The sequence below is a fragment of the Porites lutea genome, chromosome 9 (genome assembly GCF_958299795.1).
Source record: "Porites lutea chromosome 9, jaPorLute2.1, whole genome shotgun sequence".
NCBI lineage: Eukaryota > Metazoa > Cnidaria > Anthozoa > Scleractinia > Poritidae > Porites > Porites lutea.
In genome coordinates, this window is record NC_133209.1 from 31216967 (window position 1) to 31237450 (window position 20484).

Genomic DNA, 20484 nt, shown 5'->3' on the forward strand with positions numbered 1-20484 from the left:
ACCCAGGGTTACAAAGTTCGATAAGGCTCCAATGTTTTAATCCAAGATGAAAGTTTAATATTCCAAGATGCTCTTACTACGGTTAAAAATTAATTGCAATGTGTTTCCAAGGTCTCAAAGTTAACATAGTTCCAATGATTATCCCTGATTCCAAGGTGTAATAAGTTTACTCTTGTCCTGATCCGTGTCCCATCCTGAAGTCCAATCCATGCCGAAGCGAGTCGTCGATCGACGAGGACAATATTTTCACGATTTCAACGCCAATCGTCAAGGGTACGAGTTGAAATTTACGCGATTTAACCTCCCATCGTCAAGGTGTTTTCGATAAGAAAAGAAAAAAACTGAACTCTAGCTGTGCTCGGCAAAAACTGGCGAACTCCGAATAGAAAAATCTATCGGAAATCACGGCCCGCAAACCAGACGCTACTAAAACCTTATGAAAAAGCTATACCTAAACAAAAAAGAATCATGAAGGAAAGAAATAATTTGGCTTAGGTCGCCTTTCGTGACTTGCCAGTATCCCGAAGGATTTCGCTGGTTAGCATGCCATCCTAAACCACGAGTGGGAAAACTCAAGCGCGACAAATTTGGCATGGAACGTTCTGATTTCAACGTTCTTCAGAGGAAGCAAATCGATTAAAAATCGATAGAGATTTTGTACAATCTGATTGGTCGGCCTGGAAGAAGAGATAATCGATAAAGATTTTACGCAATCCTATTGGCTGGCTTTGCAATTTTGGGTACAACCGAACCGGATTTTTACCGTGGGAGTGCCACAGGTATCCCACGGAATTAGTGAGTGACCGAACCCCAGAAATAGCCGGCAACAGGCCACTACGCAATAACACACATTACACTAACAACAACTACAACCTTTATTTGCATCACATACAAATTTGTACAATAGTGCTGACCCGCAAAGTAGCCGCAACATTAATCGAGGGCGGGTCAGGCACAGATAAAATATTAATTTATATTATTTACATATAGTATATACTAAAATTAACAGAGGGTTGGAAAAGAAAAAAAAAGAGAAGAAAAATATTATAACTTTATATTAAACAAATGAGAAATATCGCAGACTTCAAAGTAGTTTAAATCTAGAGGTAATAGTAAGCTTGTCAACATAATCAAACTCAAACAACAGAATATCTAAAAGTTGTCGATGAATTGCCGCCGTAAATTTGTTTTTAACGATGAACGAATGTTAAGAGGAATACAATTCCACGCCTTAGTACCAGAGCAAGAAAACGACTTAATGCTCAGCTGTGTTCTCGAATTTTGTATGGCGAAAGTGCCAGCAGCCTGAGGAAATCTAGTGTTACGATGATGTGCGTCAGAGGCGAGAGTAAATAAATTGGAGATATTATGGGGTGCTTTGTTATCAATACGTCATGCATTATGATACAAATGGATTTAATGTAGAGAAAACTCTGTCAGCGGAAGAACATTATAGAAGTCAAATAAAGGGACGGCATGGGATTTGAATGGTGCAAAATTGATTAGGCGAAGCGCACGCTTTCGTAGTATCAAGATCTTATTAAGATTAGATTGAGCAGCTTGGCCCCAAACCGCTAGGCCATAGCCTACACTCTAATTTCACTACAATTAAACCCCGATTTACGGACACCTCATCATTACGGACAGTTTGCTTTGTTCCTGGGCAAGGAAAGCGCTTACATTTTCTATAAATTCATCCCTTTTAATACGGACACTTTCTGTAGCCCCCTCAGTGTATTACGGCGCTGCATTAGATCCCCACTGTTTCAAAGCTTCAGTAAAATCACTCGATTAAGGTCGTTATGCATCAGTTACAAACTCAATAAACAAGGCTCAATCATGGCTTTATTTATTGTTCAAGTACAATACTTGCAGGCCTCTGTTACATATTGAAAATACATTTTTCAAAATTTCTGTATATATATATAAATAGATGTAAACTTTTCAAGGAATTTTGTCTTATGTCTCATCATATCACAGAACATCAATAGTTACAAGCATAACCTTATTTTTAAAAACACCAACGTTTAGGAATGCAAGACTGTGTTTTCTGGGAGTGCCCTTGACATTCTCTTGTCCACGAAAAACTGAAACAAAACCAAACAAACATCAAGAAGTAATTATATGAGCAAAAGTGAAAAACGAAAATGCTGTAGGTATACCTAATACGTATGATCTACAAAAGTTCAAACAACATTCAGCAGGAGTATTAGTAACAGTCTTGCTTGGGCCCGTTTCTCGAAAAACCCGGTAGCTTTTCGGGCCCGAAGGCAAATTTTAAAATCAAAACCTGTTGAATAGTAGCACAGTTCCTGGCGCACAAACCAGTCAATTTTGCTTCGTTAACTGATAGTTTTATTGTATCATTTTCACAATTATTGAAACTTTGATCTTGAACGCAAACGCGGCAAACATAAACAGCTTTTCGGGCCCGAAGAGTTACCGGGACGTTCGAGAAACGGGTCCCCTGGTCTCTTTTTCAAACATCAGTTAAGTCCACATCATAGCGTTACCCTGACGCAAGCACAAAGCTTTCCACTCTACACTGATTCAAAAGCTGTAGCATACAGCTGACAGTACTCAACTGTATGCTTCTTGGGAATACACCACACAGATCACAGAGGCGAATAAAACTAGACTATAAGTCTGTTTCAAAGCACCTTGGAGAGGGTTTCTTTATTCCATACCCCACATAATTACAGCAAGTTTACCTTGCGAATGGCGGCAAATGCAGATCCGAATCTAGCGTGATGTTGAAGTCTATCTGAGATCCACCCTGGTAAGCTTTTCTTTATTTTGGCGGATCCGTAGCGCTTATCTAACAACAAAATTGTTGCAAAATCCCCCCTGTGACGGATAGCACGACCTGAAAAGCGAAAAGCAATATCAGTACAGTGGGGCTATTTTTCAGAAAACTGAAAAAAAAAATGACAAATGCGCGTAAGAGATAGGCACGCATGGAATTGACTGAGCCGTTACGACAACTTTTTTGAGACTTCAGATCGTGGAGCACACGATAAATGTTGCGATGTTCAAAATAATCAAAGGACATTTATCAATTGCGTTCAAATAAGTAAAAAGGTGCAACGAAACTGGTCAACTGCGGGCAAACAAGCATTCCCTCTGAAATGCGAGCAAATAGGCAACTGATTTGTGGCTTGTGCAGAGTTTGGCAGGAAGGCAACCGAGAAAAGCGCCGAAAAAAGCAACCTGCACAACCAACACCCGACATAAAGCGGAAGAAAATGAAGAAACCTAGTTAACTAATTGGTTTAAAATTGATTGGTTTGAGCGATTGGAAGATATTATTCTTGAATATTATACAGGGTTCTAAATGACCGTGCGAAGCCGACGTCTTAGCAAACGTCTATTAAAGACTTTTGTAATCTTAAATGTTACTTAGCCTGGTAAAACCTAGATCTAAAAACACGTCAGAAAATGTGCATGTCCTGCGTTCAAGAAGTCACTTTTTAGATTCGTTGTGTACTCTACGAAATTAGCGCTAAAATGTCAACCACAGGATATTGGGTCTGCCAGTGGAAAAAGGAGGTCTCAAATTTTCTTTTGTTAAAACAAAACCAACGGTGCTTACCTATTGACTGATTTACAGCTTTCATGCAAAGATTTTCGTAATGCGTTTGACCAGCTTTTGACTGAAAGAAAGAAAATAACGATTAGAAGCAAACGAAGAAAATATGGTATTAAATAAACTGCTTTTTGTTTTTGTTTTTCCCACCTTTCAAATAGAAACAACTTCCCTTGTTCAACTTATTTGAATTTTGATTTCGATTCATAGTAACTGGCCCCAAACTGTCAACCAGAAGCGCAATATTCTTGTAACAAAATATTCATTTGTTTCACTGGTATTATAAATTTGAATAACAAAAACAATTTTTGTAAACAATGATGTCTCCAATAAAGAAAATGTTCTTTTCAGTTTTACATCTTTATTTTTTTTTCCTTAACGGACTTGTACGAGGTCGCTAGGAGGAAAAAATTGAGACAAAAACTGTAAGTGATTGGACTGTGACGAGATTAGTGATTGGATATAGAATGATATAGAATAGATTACAGCGAGTGGTCAAACGAAGGGAATTTGCACACAATCCTACGGGCACAAAAGGTTACTTCGAATACTTCAAAAAATCTCGATGCAAAACTTGAAATAAAAACGGGAAAATTTGGAACTCTGGGGGCCACTGGCAAAAATAAATTTTGCTCTGAGTTAAAAGAACGCAAAACGAGAAAAGGAAATGGTTTATTTGAGATATGACGAACTATTCTATATAATGTTGTGTATGATATTTGCACAAAGTTTCACCTAAAATGAAAACTAGCAAACCACAAAAACTATGGCTGAAAATATACCTGGGACATTTGACCTTAATGGAGGATGGCAGAGGCGTTTCTTTACAAGGAACGTCTCTTACAAGGAACGTCATTTTCCTTGCAAAGAAACCCCTCCGCCATCCTCCCTGCCCACTGCACCCCGGAAGGTTTAAACCTACAAGTATACATTCTTACCCCTAAAGTAGCATCTAGGTAGGTCATTTTCTCCTTTAGTTCTGGCGAGTAAATGTTAGGATAAGGAAGACCAACCATCACAATACACCTGGAGTAAAACAGAAAACGAGAGAAGCAGAGTGTTACAACGCAAAACGGAAGCTATTTTTATTGGGCAAGTGTCTCACGAACACTGTAGAAAATGCCTTTTTGTTTTTGGTTTTGTTTTCTTAGTTACCAAGGGATCCAACAATCAACGAACTGGCCTGCGTAGCAGTCTTTCGCGTTTCTTTTTGGAAGCGAGAAAAAAAGAAAAAACAAAACGCGGAAGATACGTAAGGTCCCTTTTTTGGCTCCTACCTGCGCGCGTCTTCAATCTTCCACGCTTCCGGGCCGCTTGGCTAAGTTAGTGGAAACGGAAACGACTGCTACGCAGGCAATCGACGAGCGCACTACTAAAACAGTAACTTCCATTTTCTCTATACAAGACCACCGTATCACCCCAAATTGCTGCGCTCTATGTCCACTTCAATAAATACCCCTGCCTCAACTTAAAAGAGGATTGACCGATCATCTTAACTACAAGGAATCAATAGCGTCTCCACGACCACAGTCAACTCTGTCCAAGAAGGACATGTTGCCAGGACAGGCATGCACTAAGTGTCCGTCTTGGGGAGACATCCGCGTTATTGAGAGCCAAGGTAGAAAATGACTGAAGATGTATAGCTCATGAAGAGTTCGCCGCTTAAAATAGGGCCTTACGAGTTGTCGAGCGTTGTGTTTTTACCTGCCAAGATCATCAGAAAAGTTAATTCCTTCACTCATCTTTCCCCCTACCACACAGAATAAAACCGCACCATTTGAAGACGAACTGCCCACAGCAAAATTCTGCAGTATAAAAAGAGTAGAAAATGATTAATAGCTAGAACGATACGCTGAAAATTAAGATTTACACATAAAAAAAGAAAAAATCTACAGCGGACCTTAATGGAAGCAGCATATGATGAAAGAACTTGATCAAGCTGGCTAGCTTTCCTTGGTTCGCGAAATACCTATAACGAAAAAATAGTAACACATCCTTTATAAGTCTGTTAAACATCTTATAAGAGCTTCTATGGTAACCCTACGTCTACAATTTCCTTTCGTAAGGTTTTAGTTTTTCTTAGATTCTCCTGCTAGAAACATTTAGTTTTACGCTCCGTCTTTTGCCACTCTTTCTCGGGATGGGATGAGAACGGTAACAAGGGGTTTTGCATAGAATCACTTTCACTGGTATTAAAATTATTTTAATCGCTACGTTTATTGCTACGTTTAGCTTTGCGATTGGCTGGAAAATCGCGCGCAACTTTACAGACTCCTGACTTGGCCGAAGCATTTCCCTTACAGGGCAAGCGCAATGGGTGGAAATATTTGATTGCAAATCTGACTGTTTCACTTTATTTATTGTCAACTCGGCTGTGAATGGCGAAAGAAATCGCTCTGACAATCAATAGAAAACCGCCCAATAAAATACTCGGCACTAATCTCTTTCCCCGCACTATTCCTTGAAAATTCGGAGTTGGGCGAGAAGAGGTCTGAGAACAATGATGATTCAGGCTTACGAAGGAAAGAGAAAACAATGATTTGTTCATAATTGAACCTTTTTTCTTGCATTCATTTTGTCTAGGATGCCGGCGCTTTGCCAATGTGTGTAAACTTGTTCTTCATAATCGTATGACGAGAAGAAGCATACAACTCCACCAGGAACAACGGCAAAAATGTTGATAAGAAGTCGGCCTAACTCATCTTTCTGAAAAAGAAAGAAAATAATAAATAAAATAAAAAGTTAATGCACGAAAATCAACAAAAAACGGATACGATTTAACAAATAGATTTCATGTTGCCGTACGTCTGTTCAGTAATAGATCACAGATGACGTCAAAATGTCGTAAAAACAAAGACGTGGCACACGAGCCGCAGGCGAGTGTGTCACTGTTGTTTTTACCACATTTTGACGTCCTCTGTGATCTATTACTGAACAGACCCACGGCAACATGGAATCTATTTGTTTTATACAATGATCAGAAAAGAAAAAGACCGATACACATACCTGCCTCGAACCGCTTGACCTTTTGAGGATTTGTGCTAGTTTAGGCATTTTTTAAGTCCCAAACCCAACTTTTCATCTTAGCTTCTTCTTTATCTTACTTGTGTACAGTTTCTTCGAAAAGTTTTTCACCGTCTTTTCTTGCTCAAAGAAGAATAATAGCGAAAACATTTTGCAAAACAGCGAGTCTCTCGTTGCGAAGACACACGAAGGCAACTGTTGTGAAGATTTCTTGTAGTTTAGGCATTGTCAAGTAGTCAATAGCTTTTTTGGTCTCCGTTTTTCCATTTTTCTTCTTTGTAAATAGCTCCTGCTAAACTTTTTCCGAAGCTTTCACTTGCCTCAATCCGAAATAATCTCACAAACATTTTCAAAACCGCGTGCCATGTTGAACAAAACAAAGAAAACAAGTTTCCCGTGACGTCACCATGTATCTGTACTCTAATAGATCATGGGCAACGACCAATCACAGCGCGCGTAGCATTCACATCATTGTATAAATTCGAATTGAAAACAGGTAACGGATGTTAACCTTGTAAAAAACGAAGAACACAAAAAAATCGGCTACGTTTCTAACTTGAGAGGAAATATTGGAAAATGGATAAATTAAATTCTGTCTAAGTGTAAAACTATTCCGGCTTTTGAGGAGAAAAAATTGAGAGGTACAAAATAATAATTTTTTTCTTTTAGCTTTCAAAAATTTGTAGAGAAAATACTACAAAAAAAGATAAAATTAAAGAAGAAGAAAAAAAAACAGAGTCGAGTTCGACTATCTTGAACGGGCTGTGAACGATCGCCTATTCACAGGTGCTATCCCACTACTGTTTGACGCGGGAGCTTTTGCCTGCTGTGTTTCCACCCTGGGCCGGTTCGCTCCTCTTTAACCAACCTGGAGAACTCAGATTCCTCCGTGTTCCCCATATTGACGCCAAACTTAGCGCGGACACCCGATCTACATAGGACAACCGCCCCCAGGAATCCCGCCCTCAAGCCGTTCAGAGACCCCAGCCTCCAAGTAGCTGGAATACAGGCGTGCGCCACTACGCCCGGCTGATCAAATCAAGGGAAAATTAACCTACTGTTTTGTCTTTTTGCCTCGCTTTGATGTAACCGGAAGTAAAGTTGATCGAGGAACTTCCGGTTTACTTGAAAACAAAATGGCGACCAACAGTGGAAAATTGTCTCCATGTGTTTGACAATAAATTGTCGCCAAAATACTGGGAGACTCAGAGGACACTTCAAAATTTAAATTTAATGAATATGTCGCTGTTAAAATCTGGAAGGCTTTTCTGTTCCACCTCGCTGAAAATTGACAAATTCTTGCGGCTGAATCCATTTCAACCCTGACTGAACTAATGAAAACACAAGATAACATAAGAGGGATTGATCTAACCAAGTCAGGCGAATCTCTGGACTGGAAGGTAAAATCAAACTCTTTTCCTGCAGGTCCTTTATCCAACGCTACTGAGAGTAAATTCTCTGCGGGAATAACATGACCTGAAAACGTTAAAATAAATAATGAAAAATTACAGTAGTTTGAACATAAGAGGTTGCGAAGGAATGGGTGCTAATGTTTCTTCTTTAACAAGGAAATATCAGGATAAGTTTTCAAAACAATTTCTTACCACAAGAAAACTCCACAATGTTGTCACTTGGGAGTCCTGCACATGTGAATAGCTGATCTTTGAAATCTGACATCTTGAAAATATGAGAAGAACACACTGAGTGTGGTGTCTGTAATACAGTCAAACCTTGCTTTATGGTTCCTTTTGTAGGTATCGAGGCACAGATTACATACACCAAAAGAAACAACACAACCAAACAATAAAGCCCCTAGGAGAACTCTATCGTTTGGTTCCTTTGTTTTTTTTTGTGATGATTGTAATGAAAGACCCCGCTGTAGGGACACCCACTCAATACACACACCTTATTATTGCAGACAGTTTCATACTGTAGCAGCTGCTTGTAAGGTGTCTTCTCATCGGTCGCAGAGAAAAATAACACAGCATTCTTTATCACTACATTTCCATTGTTTTATGTTTTGGGCAGCAAACCCTTATTGGCTTTTAGGGTAGCAGAGCTTCTAAATGACCTGACAAGTTGCTTCATCCCTAGGGAGAGAAAGCCCTTCCATTTTCTCCAAATTTAACCCGTTTAATACAGACACCCAATTAATACATACATTTTTTATGGTCCCCTCAGTGTCTGTATTAGCAGGGTTTCACTGTATTTGGATTTAATGAGGTTTGGGCATTAACATGTGTTTGACAAGTGTTGAAAATGATCTTCAACTCTACATTGATCACTTTATACTTGGGTGGATATATAGTGAGATCACAAATGGATTGATAGAGACAGTGTGCCTGATCCTACCCTGATACGCATTACAATGGTAAAGCGGAGGCTGTATTCTAAGGAAAATTGTATTGATTGGACCAAGTATTGGTCAAAAGTTGTGAAATCCTGGGTTACCAGCGTATGATTTTTCTGAAGAAAAAAAGACCTTAGATTTCCTAGTCACAAAAAAGAGTGTCCGTGGACAAATTCAAAAGTGTCCGTTGTCCGTCTTATAGAGGTGTTCACCTTATAGAGAGTATAGTTACAGTAAAATGACTACAAAACAGCAGGAACCAACACCAGGTGTCTGTCTTAGAGAAGTGTCTTCCTTAAAGAGGTGTCCATTAAGAGAGAGTTGATTGTAATATTTTACATGTATGTCAATTATTGATCTTTACAAATCTCTATAAAATTCTTAAGGTAATGAATCTTATATTTACAGGTTGCATTGTTCCTCCAGCAACAACAACAGCCCTGGCTTCCCTCATAATGCTCGTAAAATGCACTGCTGGGTTTAACAGAAGGAACTTTAAGCTAGAGCAACTGAGTCGACCTGTGGAAAGGTATAATGTATAATGATTTATGATACCGGTATACATGTATTTAATCCAACCAGAAGGCAAAAACAAAATGTGGAGACATGCCTTGCTAGTGACTAAAGTTTCTTCTTGTACATATAATTATTTTTGTGTAGTACATTGACCAGGACTAGTAGCTGACAGCATATTTGTCCGAACTCACAGCTATAATAGACTCGAAAAAATCATTTTCGTGATTATGATAAATTTTATTGCACACTTTCACACCTTGTTTGTTGACAACAATCCTTCCATCTTTGTCTGCATTTGTGAGTGCCTCCAAAAAACTTTCAATGATCTGAAGCGGTGAGTTAGTTTGATATGTTTCTCCCTCGGCTGAACAAGATAAAATAATTCAAAGTGTATTCTAAATAATGGTATTCAGTACATATATATGAAAATATTAAGTGTATTAATATTGTCAGTGCTAACCTGCATCTACTTGTGAAGAATTGTATTTGTCTATAAATCCATTGAGCTGCAAAAAAAGAAGCACAAAGTTAAATCAAAAACAAAATCAAAACACCTTCAAAGGCCATTTTTGAAGTGCTTGTAAACAGTTTATTTGAGAAAAATTTGTGTCGATAATTCTATCTTGCAGAAATTTAAATGTATAATAATGGGGCATTGACTAGATGTTTGTGACAATATGTATCCCTCTGAACGTGCTACCTTCATTTCATGACGATGTAGACCATAAATCCCACACCATTGTTTAATTAAAAAATATTTTACATAATTATAGGATAGTTATGATGCTTTTTGGGGTTACTAATTCTGTAGTGCATTCTTAAGCTCACAGCAGTGACTGTTAAATGAGCTAATGTGGAGAAGCTTGAGTCTAGGCTTATCACAAGCAATGATGTATTCTTTATTTGAGGACAATAAATAACAATATTATAATCCTCTTATGGGCAGGCTCTTATAGAAGGGTTGCATGATGATGTATTCCTTTCAGGTTTTTCTTGTGCCAGTTTGTTTCAAGTTTTCAGTCCAGTACTTGAGCCTCTGTAGGCGTACCTGTCCAGGGTACAAAGAAAATAATTTTTACAGCTTGCCATTTGGGCAAGCTGAAGCTAGCATTTACTAGCCCAGATGTCATTTCAACTAGCCCCAGATGCTTTTTGATGAGCAGAATTGATTTCATAGTTCTTCTGTTATTCAAATTGCTAAAAAATCTTCACTTGCGCGTCGAGCAAGTTAACAACAGAATTCACTAGCCCGATAGCAAAATCCACTAGCCCCGGGCTATCGGACACTACTCTCTTTGCACGCTGCTGTCACTCATTGATTTCATTGTGAATTTTCCATAAAATCTTGGTTTTTTAGGCAAAATTGTTGCACATCAAGTATTGTTTTGCTTCAGGTAACCCTACTGGCAAGCTCAGTGCAACCACAATGACAATGGAAATGAGAAAATAAGTAGGTTAATGGCTAACCTTGTCAAACTTGATTGAAATGGCAATGTGATCATCAATTCAATCTCTACGACTAACACTTCATCAAGGTGATTGTCGTGACTTTGATTTTGTCCGAAATTCCCTTACAGAGACTCAATACATACTGCGCAACCTGATGTACCATTTTGTGCCACTGTCTGTTGAACTTTACCTGCTAGGAGGAGCATTTCTTTAATGGGGATTTTAATTTTTTTTGTTAGAACTTTACCTTTTTAGAAATCATGCTCTTCTCACAGTATTTTTTGATCTAGGAAAGAATACATTGACATTAGGAAGGAAACCCCGTGCAAAGCTCACACGTCACATTCATTTCTTGATACCAACATGGTTTTCATTATTTTTACCTTAAAAAGGTTAACATTGTCCATCTGGGCAGAGAACAAGAAGTCATTTATTGTTTTAAGCTTGACTTCTACAAAGAGAAAAACAAGTTCAATGCATTTACAAAGTAAAAGTAAAATTCAAAAGAGCAGATTTGATTGATCTTGATCAGATTAATAACCTTCATTTGAACTGACTTGATAATTGACTAAATATTACAAGGCGTAATATTATTGTAGGTTGGTGCCTACTGTCAGGACTAAACAAACAAACAAACAAACCTTGCACTCTTGTTACTTTCGCAGTCAGCAGATTGTTTTCATTTGCTGTAATCAATGTCGATGAAATGGTTTTTTGATCCTTCTCTGTTACAAAAAATTACCTGTAGTTAATAGTTATGTTTTAAAAAATGTCACATTTAGTTTTAGTTTTTTAATAACTGTTTTCACTGTATGTACGTATAAACTATGTTAATCTCCAAACTTAATATTAAGGTTACAGTGATTATGTTGTTGCAAATATCCATTACAATAAACTTATGTCATATTTTAGTGAGGACTGCATTTACTGTAAGCAATGATCCCAAAATATAACAATATAAAATTAATATTCACTGAATACTCACTGTTTAGAAATGACAAAAGTAATTATGATCAATACCTCTTTACCGGCACTGATAAAAAGACAAAACAAATAGCCGTAAACAAAACTCAACTTACCGCCCAAACAGTTTAAAAAGCACGTTAGAATATGAAGAAGCTGTTGAATGTAGAGTAAGTTCTTTGCCATTAGCCTTGACCTTGTTGAAAAAAATTATTATCAAAATTGTCAGCAATTTATTTATAATATACAATTCATTTATTCATAATAATTATATAATCAAAATAAAAATTGATCCACCACAACACATTAATATTTTTCTTTGACCCTTACCGGTAACGATCCTGATATTGTGTCAGCTGAGAATGCGCACATGAAATCTACAACATAGAAACTGCAGTCAGTTAACTGAAACTCAATTGGATACATTAGCATACACACAAACATTATTATAAAAGAGCACAACACCTGTCACAACTATATAGACATAAGACAACAAATAATGTATGGTTAGTCTAGAATACTACCACACACCAAGAACTGTTATTTACAAGTTGATTTATTGATTAATTTTGATAGATTACATACCTGTGAACCAGTGATTTCTACACCATGAACACTACTGATGGTGTCAATCAAGTTATGAGCTTCATCTATAATGACAACATTGCCATCAAGCTTTATTCCACAGGCCTCTCTTGTAGATTTATGAAGAAGAATGTTGTATGGTAAAACAACCAGCTGAAAATTAACGCAAAATTTACAGCAATTAATACATGCATTATTTTAGAAATGCCAACGTACCAAGGAGAATCCTGAAGTGAATCTTTATTTAAATGTTCTCAACACGTAAAAAATACAGTTGAACCTTTCCACAATAGCCACCTTGGGGACAGAAGAAAGAGGGGGGGGGGCGGTATAAAGAGGTGGCCGTTGTAGAGAGGAGTCAATGTATGGATTATTTGTTCGCAGTGCAGGGACAAAACAGTGGCTGTTGTGGAGAGGTGGCCATTACATTAGTTAAGGTTATATTGTTTTCAAAAGAGATGACTGAGGCAAATAACCCATCAATATTATTACCTTTCAGTCACAAGTTTTAACAGACTAGGAAAATTAAGAACCACCCAGTGGTTTCCACAAGATAGTTATACTATGACAGCTGCTCTTTAAATTTTCGGTTAGTTTTGTATAATTTTGTTAATGTGTTTATTAGGAAGGTAGTGACCTGGGCTGGTGGAATAGCTAATCTTGTTCCATAATACGGACATGCACGAAGCTCTTCTCCAATGGAAACAAGCTGTTCAATGTCTTTTATGTCAACCTGCAAAGGATGTAATTAAGTGATGGAAAAAGATTCTTCATTCACGTACATCTAATATATAGATTTAGCCATGGTCAAAAGCAAAGCTCACATGAGTTTTTTTTAAGAGTCTTTCTGATGAAGAAATTCAACTTTTGCCATAAACAAGAAGCAAACAGAAATGTTCCTGAAAAAAGGGACCTGAGCCTGCGATCCAAAGAAAAACAATATGTGGCCAGCAGAGAACTTTAAAAAAACATGTCACCTCAATGAGTTGTACACCTGAGTCTGCGATACAGTCATTTGACACTGGTCAGCAGATAAATTGTGTACCCTATTTTGACAGTTGTCAATTGACCATAACATAGATGTCCCATATCAAGTTAAATATAGATTGTATTATGCTGTGGATTCATAGCTAGTATAAGATTTCACATCCAAATATCAGCATTACAAGTGTCTGGCAAGAATCGCAATAGCTTTGAATCACCACTTGGTGTCTGGGCAAATCAGTATACAAAACCCCCTAAGCATCTCTGCCTGCTAAACAAGCTATTACAGTGAACTGTTTCTAGTCTGGGTTTTAACTCGAAGTTGCTACATGATTGGAGTAATATTGATCTTCCAAAGCTTACGCCAGTCCCGGGGGGGGGGGGGGGGTACTGTGGATTCAAGTGACAGGGATGATCAAATGGTGGAAAAAAAATCAAAACCCACAAAAAATCCCTGGACCAAAATTTAACCCCAAAAAAATCCCATGCCGAATTTCTGAGCCATAAAAATTTATTTGCGGAACTATAATAGCTGGGATATGTAGAAACTATCACAAATCTTCAGATTGTTTTGAATACTCAAAAAAATCCCTAGTTAAATCAAGCTACCCCAAAAATACTAACTTGTGAAATTTTCCAACCCAAAAAAATCCTGAAATTTAAAATTTCACACCCCAAAACACCTTTGATCATCCCTGTCACTTGAAATCTAGAGTAACCCCACTGGGATGCCAGTAGAACACACTTCCTTGATGCCATGTTTTTATCATGTTTGTCTCTCACCACACTAATACATGCCAGGATACACACCAAAAAACTACTCATTACGGCTCAACCTATCATGAATTTCTGTGGATGCTGGTGTCTGCAGAGATGAATAAATGGGGTTTCTTATAGCAGGTGTCTCTGACACTCTCTCCCCAATCCCCCTCCCTTGTTCCCTTCCTCCCTATCCTCTACCCCTTTTATCCCTGCTACACAGGCTAGAAATGACATAATAAAAAAAATCCCTAAAAATTGTAAAATATTTTAAAATCTTAATATCTTCCTAGAACTAGTATAATTAAAACCTATAGGATATGCCATTTGCAATTTGTTTTTACAGTTCTTTGAACACCAAAAGACAAATGAATAATCAAAAAATGTTTTGCTTTAAATCTCACTGATTATAATGAGAAGTTTAATAAATTTAAATTCCCCCCTGAGGTTCAGGGGTAATTACATGCATTTACCTATTGATATCAAATCCTCTCTTACCAAAACATGATTCCTAAATGTCTGTAACTGTTGGTATGCATAAAATGGACATCCCTTATCAACTTTCTTCTTTTTCGGAGGATTCCCACTGGTGGAGTTTTTCTTGTTTGCTGGAAAGAATTTGGTAAAATTTATCGTAAGTTAAATTATGTTTTGTGACAGACTTTAAACTTACAAAGCCTCATGGACAGACTTAAGACTCTCAGAAATAGTTAGTTCAGATCAATACATGTTTCTAGGAAACTGCCCACCTACCCCTCCCCTAAGCCAACATTTTGCACTAAGTGAGAAGTAGGTGTTAATGTTGACTTAGGAGAGGGGTAGGTAGGCAGTTTCCCAGAAACATATAATGATCGGTTAGTTCTAAACTTGGGTTAAACATGGTCATTTTAAAATGGAGTTCTAAATCCCCAAATTTTATCACTGGCCCTCACTAATCGCTTTTGGTTGCTGTTATACACAGATTTGATAGTAACTGATTGTATGTAAAAACAGGAGTACCATGTGTACATGTATCTGTCGCTTTCTTCATAACCACAGAACAAGTCTTTTAAGCCTGCTCTCCTTCCCTGGATATAAATATAATTGGACCCTACCTTTGCCCTTTTTCTGGAGTTCTAAACATCTGTCGTTGATTTTGTTAATATTTTTCAGGCGTTTGACATCGTCATTAATGCAGAGGTTCTGCCTTGACCCCAGGGATACCACTCTTGTGCTGTCACTAAATGGACTCTTTTGGACTTCTCTTACAAACTGTGCCAACTGTGAGTGAGTTCGACTACAATAGAAAATCTGAAAAAAGAACAGACTGAAAAACTAGTAAGGAGTCAATTATGACAGTTGATGTCTTTAGTAAGGTTGATAAATCATTTTTACACTGACTTATTAAAATCTACAAATGGTAATATTCTTAGAGAATAAAAATTTCTTTAAATGTTAGGATTTTTTCCTGCTCTTGATAGGTCAGTCAGCGAAAAGATAAAAAAGGAAAGGAATAGAGCTTACATCACACAGTTTCTTCCACAGACTCAAGAGTTCAACACAGTACATTCAATAATATACCTCTCCATAATATTATAACTGACCCTGGGATCGGAGTAATATAGTGAGAAATAAAAACATTACTTGTATAACTCATAAACTCATCTATTGTGCCACTTAAAAATTAATTTTTCGTCCCCACACAATGAATGGATTGATTTATTTTAAAATTATTACTTTGTTAACAAATATATTCAAGTTCTGTGTTTATTGAGTTTTTATCAGTTTTAACGTTGTGTTGCACATGACAATAGCCATTAGTTATTTGCCTTTTAGTTGAAACTGAACTGATTTATGTTCTTTAATGATATACTATTTGTAAATTTGGATATTATTGTTAAAAATAAAGTCAGTCATTGAAAAGCCATTCTCAGTTTCAATTAATTGCTATAATAATTTTATTCATTGTTTGTAACAATAGATGATAACTTTAATACACAATGTACCTTTAAGCAGTGGGGTTCTTCTTCTTTCTCATTGTCCTCGTGATCTGAACTGAAGATAAAAATCCCAGTTATCATTAGGCCTGCTCAGTCATTCCATTTGGTCAGGGATTTTAATTCATGATAATGAGCCACAAACTAATGCTGTCAGGTTTTATTTCTTGGTTATTGTCACAAGACTGACTGATAAATAGCCATTCTTGCTCAGCCGGGAAACTTGACTCCTTTCTACTCGATTTTGTTTCTGTAAGTGATGAACGCGGATCTGTAATCAATGATTACCTCTAGTTTTAAATAGCTCTTGTTTTTTCACTGTCATTAACACGTATGTCACTTGGTATTTTGTCTCAAGGCAAAAAGACTCACCCTACAGTGTCTACATCCTCTTCCCCATCACTGTTGTACTCTGTTACTATAATATCAGCATCAGGATCCTTCTGATTGGCCCTACCTAGGACCTCATCAATTTCATCAGTGATTTTATGTTCCATTGCTTGATCATTTTTGGAGTCAGTTGATGTTTCATCGCTGTGCTGAGAAAATGTAATGTGAGAAAAATATTATTCACTGCAGGGTATCTTGACACTATGGACTGTAGTGCAGGTTTTTTTTTTAAGTGCTGAGTATTTCTTGCTTGTCAGCAACATCTTTGCTTTTAAAAGCAGAGGAAGAATGGGGAAATTAGAAACTGCAATCAATACGTTGGGCAGAAAGACATGCATTGGTTTGTCCCTTCAATCTCTGTCAATCACCTGAAACTTTTGGGATACAGTGTAGTCTGGATGATGGAAACCATCCAGGTAAACGGACACAGACTTAAAAAATGTAATCTATCGTAAAGGTTGGTATTTAAGTCTGTGTCCGTTTACCTGGATGGTTTCCATCATCCACCATTTTGCCTAGTTAAAAAATGTAATCTATCTTAAAGGTTGGTATTTAACTAGGCAAAATGGTGATCTCCACAAACTTTCAGATCATCATAGCACTGGTGCTTAAATGCAATTTTTATCGTCATCAATGCTTACATTATTATAAGACAATTCAAAGTACTGAGATGATCTGCACAATGATATATGGAAACCAGTACAAGGACAAAGAATGAAGTGGGGGGATGGGGAAGTAGCCGACATTAAGTATCTTCACTGATTTGACTCATTCCGGCCAGAAAATGTTTCCACAGTAGGCTCTACATGTACCAAGACTTAACAATATAAATATGATCATTACTGTTACAAGAAATAATTATGGATTTAGTACTTTGCCCACTTTGAAAAAAAAATTCTTTATGCTATAACTCCAGAGCTTTCCTTAATAAGAGATTACAGCTGAGCTCACTTGATGTTACAGGTCATTAAAGTGGAAAGCTAAAGGTGGCACTGTAAATTTTTGTGAGATGTTGTGGGCAAATCTTCAGTTGCTACAGCTGCTTTAAAACAACCCTGAAGGCTCCTAACTCTCTTATAAATAATTTAACCTGAAAAAAGATTGTGCTTAAAAAACACAGCCATGACCATGAATTTTTGAGACAAACAGATTGAAGCGAGGATAAAGTTCAACCATAGCATCTAAACAACTAGTTATCATTTCTTATATAACACTACCTTTCTCTTCCCTTTGGTGGAAAATGCAGGCCTGACTTTATTCTTAATTTTCTGCAATTCAGCCCTTTGTTTTTTAATCCTCTCTTGTTCTTCCTGTTGATTTAATTGTGCAGCCTTCATTTATAACCTACCTAAAAAGCTTCTAAGAGTATGGTAAAAATTTAATGTGACTGATAATTTCTGATAAAAAATCGTAATTTAACATGATTAATTTCAGAATCAATGGGATTACTAAACATTAACGCGAGGTAAATACATGAACTGGCAATCAAAAAAACAAAGGAATAAGTTGCAAATTTATTGGTCTAACATTACTTCACAAATACCTTTATTTTATCCTCTTGTTCTTGCCTTGCTTGTTTTTCGGCAAACTCTGTCACCCAGTCTGGTGTGGATGCTATGCATGAAGTCCATAATAAACAAAAAATTGTAATTTTCCTTGCCTTCTGATCAATATCCATCAATTCAATATGATTTGAGAAAACCTTGTCCTAGGGAAGGACTTTTCTTGTTTCAAACCCCATAGCACAACCCAAAAATGTTTTCCAGTCCGGTTGGCTCTAGAGACCACTCCTCCCTGAACATCTGCATAATTGCCTTCAACCAGCATGTGGACAGTCACTATTCCAACTAGTATTTTAAACAGTGTGATAAAAACTAAACCCATAGATGCATTATACATTTACTTACAGGAGTTTGCTTCTTTCTTTGCTGTAGCGTTCTCCCTAGAAAAAAAAAAAGGGTTTTAAATTAGTAATAACCAATAAGTGGGGGACAACGATCAAAGGTCAAAACACTTTAGCTCCAAAGCTGTGCTTTGCGTAGGTTTTAAGACAGTGTCAGAATGTCAAAACAGGTGTGATCAGATAACGAGGCTGGTAGAAATTCGAAACGCGTGTGATCAAATTACGCTCTGTTCATTCTTGTTGGAAGTCCAAACAAATGCTGGCTACATACATGTACATACAGTTGAATCCCGGTAACTCGAACCCTCTATAACTCGAACCTCCCGCTAACTCGAAGCAATTTACATGGCAACGCTGAGATTAGGATTGCAGGCTCCTCTTGTCACCCGCAATTATTTCAGTCATGGTTAATTTCCTTTTGGATTGGCACTTATACTATCCTTTAACTGCTAAATAAGCTGACTGAGGGATCTATGGTGGTATTTTTCATCTAAATCTTTGTAAGATGTACTAGTGACATTTTCAGTGTGGTGATTACTACAACCACAGATCTTATAACATTACTACTTATTTCTATGGTTGGTTTTTACTGTTTTCCACTGTCATTACAATACTATTGCCCTTTTTAGCCATGGAGAAGGGAAATGATAGATTAAAATTTGTATGAATATGTTGCTAAATAATGGGGTGCTTCTTGCAATTGCTCTAATTTCCAAAAGTCTTAAGCAATATTATTACTTTGAAGTAGGTGTCAGAGGTGATTCTAGCATGTGCCACTTAGATATATTAAAATTATTTCATAAGACTAAAAGTTAATTATTAAATTAATCAAGACAAAGTACCTACATGTAAAGTCAGCAGATTAAATTCAAAAAGATATTGGTATGCTATCAATCACTTCCTTTTTATGTGGAAGTATAACAATGTTTCATTCAGGGGGGCTTTCCATTTATTATCTACACCCTTCCCCCACCAAAGATGACTGTGATCCATACCCTCAGATTTTTGTCTGTGCCCTATGAATAATGAAATCCGAAAGGTTCATTTAGATACCTTTGAAAAATATGTCTGAAGGGTCCAAATTTTGTCGTCTTCTTTGAATAAAAAACTCGGATCCCCCTATATGAAAACCTGCCATTTTTGGGGTGAGGGGGTAAGGATAAAGAATAGAACGTCCCATTGTCTAATTTCGTCAAAAGTACCTTAATTTTTACCTTTGATCACCAGGTTTTCTTACATTCAGCAAAGCTTTGTCCAACTCCTCCTGCCGCCTCTCCTCATAGTTCTTGAGCCATGTTAAGGCTCCACAAATCAAACTTAATGATTTCCCCTGCAAAGAACAAACCAGGTAGATAATGTAGGATGGCCGGGCCTATCCTTGACCTGAGCCACCGTTAAATTACACACTTTCTATTTTATAATTATGGCGATCTGTACACAAATTTTACACGTTTGTGTTAAAGTTCGTTCACCTTCATATATAATCACCTACCGTTCCCGTCGGGCTTTCAAAAATTCCGACATTGCCATCCTCGAGCACGTGAAACAGTGTCGTCATGAAATGTTCTTGGATATCATATGGCGGGAAAGGAAAAGGGAAAAATATCATCGGATATTTTGCTGCTGATTCACGTCCAGGCAATCGACGTGATGCAGCTTGTTTCAGATCATAATTTACAATTCCTTTTTTCCTCTTTTCATCGTTTTGTAGCTTTTCCATTCCAAATCTCTGTTTAGCTTGCAAGATGGAAGAACGACAACTTGTTTTGGTTCCCAAACTTCGCGCGAAACTCACTTAGCCTCGCTTTGACACGAAGGGCTGACAATTTTTTCGCTCCGGGTAGTAGACAGCCATTAAAGCCATTTGTACAGTCTGGAGATTTAGATTTAGAGTGACACTTGCCCAGAAATACGAACACTTGTTTAAAGAAGCATTTTGAAAATGATATTTTGCTTTTGAATATTTCTTTGATGCCCATAATATACCGTAAAACGGCGA

At 37.2% G+C, this 20484-nt stretch overlaps 1 pseudogene; it reads right to left on the bottom strand.

Moving 5' to 3' along the window:
- Positions 1-1860: 1860 nt before the first annotated feature.
- On the bottom strand, positions 1861-20331 carry LOC140949180 (ATP-dependent DNA helicase DDX11-like; annotated as a pseudogene).
- Positions 20332-20484: the final 153 nt, after the last annotated feature.